Here is a 7,556-nt window from a genome sequence, read left to right on the forward strand (position 1 = left end):
ATCAAGCTCCATATGGGTTCACGATTGAAAATGCTCACAAAATTGGCAGACGAAAATGCTCACAAATATGCAACCTGGCAGACTATCAGTGCTCTATGTAGCTGAAATAACTGATTATAAAACATGGGGTAAATTACGTAGACCTCCCTAAGTTTTATCAAAATGACATTCACCTCCCCTCCATTATTTGTAAAAGCACTAACCTCCTTTAAACTTAACACTGAAACGCCGTTAGAAAAAGGGATTATTCTGCTTGACAAATTTGTTGTTCCTTCTTCAAATAATCAGTTTGTTTCTTAAACTTCTTCTTCTCCCTTCATTGTGTAGTGTACGTCACATAATGCCAAACTCATTTCTTAAAATCAGACGGCAATAAATTAAATTATTTCAGCCTTTTGTTCAATTTTCTTGCTATAGATACATTGCTTTGACTCAGAGGTGGTTCCATGACCCAACATATGGGAAAAATAGCAATTAAAGAGTTGAAATGAGAAGGGAAGTTGTGTGAAGCTTACAATTTTAAAGCAAATCTAGGAATCAGAAAAATAGAAACAATAAATATAGAGAAACAAAAGGGAATGGAAAGGAAGGGAATCTATATGGTGGAAGAAAGAAAAGATTAAGTGAAAAATGGAAATAGCTTCGATAATAGGGAAGTAACTATTGAATGGAAGCATGGAAAGATGGTGCAGAATCTTTGAACGGACGGTCTTTTTTAACCTTTCCCTTTGAAGATGACCGTGATCTACTTTAACAGATGTTAAACGGTGTCAACTAGAGGGGAGGTATTTGTTAGATAGAAAATTAAATAAGGGAGGTTAGTTTTTGATTAAAAAACAGAGGGGGTGTGAATGATATTTCAACAAAGTTCAAGGGAGGTCAATGTAATTTGCCCTAAAACATAACAAGACTAAACAAAAAGAGAGGTGTTATTACAACATCACAAATTTAACATCGTCTAAAGACCATATAAAAACACATCAAACACAACTATCAAACAAAAAACAGAACCGTTTCATTAGACACTGCAGAACAATACTTGTGTTGTCAAAATATCATTTCTATAACCAAAACTGGGCATACATTATTACCAACAAAGTACATCATTAGTTTGACACCTCCAAGAACAAGTGCATACATTATAATTACTTGAAGAGTAGTCAAGCATTACCACAGATTGTCAACAATCTCTTGAAAAACAATTCCTTTCTCACCCCCTCTTTTTCTTCTTATGGGTGATAGAGAATTGTAGGGATCCATTATTCAGTAAACATCGCAGATTCATGGTTATTTAGCCCTTTCTCTAATACAACGTATCAGCTATGCACAAAAATTTATTAACCTTCGCTAAAATCTAGCACTACAAAACAACAATGACAATAATCTTTTATCTCTTAACTAACAAAAACAACTACTACTGCTACCTTTGTCCTACCTTGAGTCCCTTTAACCGCAACTCGAGCAACGTAATCAAACTCCCCATCACTAATCTGCAAAGGAAGAGAAAAACCAAACAGAGTGTACCACAGTCCCGTACCACGTACCAAAGTGAATTGCGAACCAGGTAGCTATGATTTAGCCCTATCTCTAACACAAGTTATCAGCTATGCACAAATATTTTTTATATTCTAGCAACGCAATGACAGTTATATTTCTCTCTTATCTATTAAAAACAACAGCTACAACTACCCTTATCTTCCCTCAAGTTCCTTTCACCGCAATTCGAGCAACCTATAATCAAATCAAACCCTCCATCACTAACCCGCAACATCTCTTGCAAAGGATGCGACAATTATATTTTCTCTCTTAACTAACCGAAACAACTACTTCAACTAATTGTGTCAATCACATATAACGGAAAATAGCGGATCATTCAAATTCCGCTATGCTATATTGCTATAGCGCTGCTAAGGCTGTTATTTTAAACCACTTTGTATTAAATGCGTATCACGGAACAATGCCAGCTTATTCAAATTTTTCTACCATATAATGCCACTATTTGATAACACCAACTAACCTTATATTCCCTCAAGTTCCTTTAACCGCAAATCAAGCAACCTAGAATCAAAACCACCATCACTAACCTGCAACATCTCTTGCAAAGGAAGCGACAATCCAAGCCGAACCAACATCGCGTGCCTCCGCTTAATCCTCCCTTCCAAGCTAAAAGAGAAATACTGAGGATACCTCTTCAACTCAGCAACATCACCATTCATCTCTTTCACGAAAAACTCAAATTTAGGAGCCAAATTCTTATCCACACTAAAAGTCAATAACCCAGGTGACCTCACAACCATATTCGAAACCTCCACACGTGTGAACCCCAAACCCATCAAAAACTCAACTTTAGGCAAAAGGGTATCCTCAACACTCGAAACCAAAAGCAATGTCGTCTGGCACGTGAGAGAGTGGGGCCCAACAAACCCTAATTCCCTCAAAAAACACAGAGCAGGTCTCAATCGATTCTCTACACTACTAACCAACAATCTAGGACACCGCAAGATTGATTTTTCAACATCATGGTAAGGAATTTCAACCTCATTGAGAAGAAAATCAAGAAGGGGGTAAATATCACTGTGTGGTTCACACGTGAGAAGTTCAGGAAGCATATCAAGAATTCGACCCATTTGGCTTCTGTGTATGCCAATTGATGAAAGACATTGTTCTACAGATTTTAGGGTTCTTAGAGGACAAGAACGAAGATTAGGGTTTTGTTTGAAGGCTTTTTCTGGGTTTACTTTGAGTTTTTCAAGGTATAGAACTTTTTGTCTGAAAATTATGCCACGATTGGGGGTGCTGGTAGTTGTTGATTGATGGGAAAATTGAGAGATTGGTTTGAAATTGAAGATTTGATGAGATTTGGGATTGAAATTAGGGTTTATGAAGGGTTTTGGAATTGGGTTTTGAGAGAAGAAGAATTTGGGATATAGTTCAATTATCGCCATGTTATTATGAGAGAAGAAATGAACAAATGAATATTCTCATTATTGTTGGAATGAATACAAAGTACAGCTATATATTCCTTCAAAAAAAAAGGGCTTAATTACTCTTTTGGTACCTTAACTTATTTTTTGGTTTCGTTTTGGTCCCTTAAGTTATTAACGTTACAATTTGGTCCCTTAACTTACTTTTTGGTTTCGTTTTGGTCCCTTAACTATTAAAAGTTTCGTTTTGGTCCCTTAACTTAGTTTTTTGTTTCGATTTGGTCCCTTAACTTATTTTTTGGTTTCGTTTTGGTCCCTTAACTTATTTTTTGGTTTCGTTTTGGTCCCTTAACTCTAATACATTCATCCTAACGTAAAGGACCAAAGTGGTTGACGGAGGAAGAGTTAAGGGACCAAAACGAAACCAAAAAATAAGTTAAGGGATCAAAACGAAACCAAAAAATAAGTTAAGGGACCAAAACGAAACTTTTAATAGTTAAGGGACCAAAACGAAACCAAAAAGTAACTTAAGGGACCAAATTGTAACGTTAATAACTTATGGGACCAAAATGTAACCAACAAATAACTTAAGGGACCAAATCATTAATTAAGCCAAAAAAAAAAGTACAGCTATATATAGTTTCTAGGAGGTGTACAATACTACAATGAGCTGTATCCTAGAGTAATAAAACTCTTCTAACTAACTAAAACTAGCTAGGGCATGGTAACTTGCTGCGCAAGTTATCTATCCAAACACTCCTTATTGTCATGTTTCTCTTCATTATGTATTAGCCCCCCACAAGTTGAAGGATGGTAAATGTCAACCATGTGTTATACCCTAATTTTGGACCTAAAAATACTTGCTCAAAATGTTTTTCCATCTTTGATATGTGAAAGCTTGCCAATTTGCTATTATTTTACACTGATATTTTACTCTGCTTTATCTCCCAATCGAGCTCTAAAAATCTTTTCAACTGTGTATTTGTCTATGTTTTCTTGCATTTCAAGTCATCCAAAAATATTTTTCTTGCATTTCAAGTCATTTGAGTTTGTCTCTGATCAGTTGCTTATTTCTCTGCATTTTATTTCAATATTATTTGCAAAATTCATGAAAAAGGGTATTTTAGTCATTTCCTGCATTCAAACTCATTTTAGTCCTTGAAAACTGTCTCTGAAACCTTTCAATTGGTTTGAATAAATTCTTGTTTAATTCCATGTCAAAATCCATTCCAAAAATTACATCTGAGTCATTTTTGAGTCAGTTTAGCCCCTAGGGGCATTTTAGTCATTTACTGTGTTAAAATTCCTTTTAGCCTGTGAAAATTGTCTCTGAGTCTGTTCAATTGGTTTGTATAAACTCTTGCTTTAATTCCCTGTTTAAAAACCATTTTAAAATTGCATTTGAGTCATTTCGAGTCATTTTAGTCCCTAGGGGCATTTTGGTCATTTCACACAAAATGTTGACAGAGAGAGGTTACTTTGAAGTACCTCATTTATGTCGTTGGTTCATTTTAGTCCTTTTTGAGTTTTTTTTATTGGTTTCACTTTACGTTTTTTCCATTTACCAATTTTATTATTATTTTTCATTTTAGTCCTTCAAAGTTCTAAAAATTGCATTCAAGTCCTTTTTGTCTTAAATTTGTTTTTCTTAGTCTTTTTCTTAATTACAGAACAGTCCCCATTTATGTCAAGTTTATTTTTTAGTTTTTTTTTTAAATTGCAGTGTGGTCCTTGTGTTTAAAAATAATTGCAGATTGGTCCCAAAGTTCAAAAAATTGCAGAAAGGTCCCTAAGGCAAGAAACTCAGCAAGGCCGAGTTAGTTACAAGTCCAGACAGGTGTCAACAATCCATTGGGTCTCAAGAACACATGGCAGCCTATATAAAGGCCAACTCATCAATGCACAGTAACAATTTCCATTCACAACACGCCACATCACAAACACCATTCCACAATTCTCTCTCCAGAATCAAAGATCAAAATCATAACCGTTTTCAGAAATCATCAAGAACATTCATCAAACCCTAATTTTCCAGAACGAAAGACTCAACTGAATTCTTAAGAATTAACAAGAGTTCTCGGTGATTCATTGCTGAATCTTCATCATCGAACTTGTTTCTTCGCAATTCTGGTGCGAATTCATCACCAACGGTGACAAACTCAAACACGATCACGAAGAGAGAGAGTGAGAAGAAGAAGAATCAAAGCAAGTTTCGAACCAGTGAAGAAGAAGAAAAGAAGAACACCGATTTATTTTCGGTTCAAACTTACCAGAAAGCTCACGTGGATCTTTTGTTCGAATCTCCAAATAAAACCAGGTAAATTCACAAAAACTCCTTCGTTTTCATTGCAAAAGCTCATCGAAGGTTTACGAACACAAATAAACGGTGAATCGAAGCAGATTAACAAGTTCTAAGACTTGTTCTTTCACAAAACTTTGAAAAGACTGAATTTTTTTTTGAAACCGAAACCCTAAAATGTAGATCTACGAAGATTCACCGTTTATTTTGAAAAACTAAGTTCATATTCGTAATCAGCATGAAAAATAGGGCAAGTTAGGGTTTAGATCCATGTAGATCGAAGTTATTTAGGTGTTGCCGGAATCTGGAATTCACGGCGGAGACGATGAAGATTCCGATGAATCTTCATCTTCCTCAGCCGTTTCTTTCCAGAAACCGGCTGTGAAGATGAACAAGGGAAGAGAGAAGTGAGAGCTTCTCTCACTAGAACGAGAGAAGAGAGAGAAGTGAAAGAAGAGAATGAAGTGAACCGGTCCCCTTAGGCTTTTATAGGCAACTGAACCAGACCGGTCTAACACCGGTCCATACCTGTGCATCCTCCATCGTTGGATTTAGGTTTGATCCGTCTGGATCAATCCAACGATCCTGAGCCCTTCTGGATGATCCAGATCCATTTCCCTTTGGGCCTGGGCTTCTTTCTTTGTTTTCCTTTGTTTTTCTTGCTATGTACACCTGTATCTTGCTATATGAACCCCTATGTTGTTTAATTTTCATGCAAAAAATCCAAAAAAATTACCAGTGCATTTCTTGATGTTTCTAGTTGTTTTTGATGCTTTTTACATGTTAATGCTGACTTGAGAAATATGTGAAAAATATTTTTGTCTATTGTTAGTTTAATATTTTCTACTTTTATTAAAACTTTGTGAAAATTGCTAAAAATAATTCCTATGTGTTTCTTGATGTATGTGTGATGTTTTGTGATGATTTTACATGATGAAAGATGGATAAAACATAGGTGAATTTCCTCAGGGGCGTAGCCCTTCATGTGGAAGGGGTGGCCTTGGCTACCCCAAAAACAATATTATTTTTGAGTTGGTAGGCATGTATTTATATTCAGCTACCCCAAATAATAAACATTGAGCTACCCCAATTAAGTTCAGTTGTCGAAAATTAGCATAGATAAGAAAGTTAAAAAATTATTACATGATTGATAGATTCATTTGTATTGGTTTGGAACTTCCGGTTTGAATAACAACTATAGAGAAAACTTTTTTAACAATAAAAATTATCAAGACAATAGTCATAAACATATTAAATGGGTAATGAGTTTCTTGCAAATAACCTATTTGTTTACATTAAAAAAAACATTATTAATCTATTTTGTTAACAATCAATTATAGATAAAATTGGCTTCTTAAAATGCATTTTGTCCAAATTTTCTAAATAGCTATTGTCAATTTTTATCATTTGTTGCTGTTATAAGCTAACTTTCATGTATTGACTAATTTTTGGATTATTTTGTTTTTAGTCTACACAGCACTAGCAATTTTTAAATTTTAGTCTTTAATTGTTTTGTTATATAGATTAAATCCAAGACTAAAAACACTTTTTTTGTAAAATTTTAAAAAATCAAGGCAAAAATTAATTTTTTTAAGGACTAAACCTAAAAAATTATAATTTATAGGACTAAAAACATTTAATATGTTGGTTTAAAAAATTTCCTTCAAAAATATTTTATTTTATTTTTTCTTTTTAGTTGGCCCCTGCTTAAATTTTTTGTTAGCTTCGCCGCTGAATTTCCTTGTGTTGTTTTGGTGCCTTTTGTCAATGTTTGTGAAGTTTTTTTGCATGATTTGATTCCAATATTTTGTCTCATAATGATTGATACTTGATGAATAAATTTTGTGATGTGTTTGTGCTTAGTTTAGGGTATTTGGTACTGTTTGTGATGAATGTTGTTAGTTTCTTGTTTTACAAGTCATGTAGATATTTGCTTGTGGAAATAAAGTGTAAAAATATGTCTATGAATATGTCATAACTCTTGGCTTGATATTTCTTTGTGATTCTCATGTCATGGCTGAAATAAAACCTTTGAAAATTGTCATGATATGGGGATTATAGGTCATATACTTGTTTAGGTTTTATGATAAATTTTAGGCATATCTTTGCCACTTTTATGTTAAGTTTTTGAAACCTTTTGTCAAAGCTTTTTTAGTGTTTCTTCTTGCTTATAATTTCTACTCTATTATGCCTTATGCTACTAACCCTCTCATTTCATGTTTTCATGCATTCCATAAGCATCTTCCATCCCTTAGTTTTAGTCTTATTTCTTGCACTTTAATTTCCATATCAAGGCTTAGCATGTATAACCTAGGAATTTTGTAATTTCTTTT

The 7,556-nt window shown here is 34.1% G+C and overlaps 1 pseudogene across 1 annotated transcript; it reads right to left on the bottom strand.

Moving 5' to 3' along the window:
• Positions 1-1,058: 1,058 nt before the first annotated feature.
• On the bottom strand, positions 1,059-2,992 carry LOC146921545 (transcription termination factor MTEF1, chloroplastic pseudogene; annotated as a pseudogene). The gene has a single exon (XR_015012163.1). The product of XR_015012163.1 is annotated as a transcription termination factor MTEF1, chloroplastic pseudogene (transcript).
• Between the last annotated feature and the right edge of the window lie 4,564 nt (positions 2,993-7,556).

This window comes from Medicago sativa, chromosome 5 (assembly GCF_051527215.1).
Source record: "Medicago sativa cultivar Bolivia chromosome 5, Bolivia_mono, whole genome shotgun sequence".
Classification (NCBI taxonomy): domain Eukaryota; kingdom Viridiplantae; phylum Streptophyta; class Magnoliopsida; order Fabales; family Fabaceae; genus Medicago; species Medicago sativa.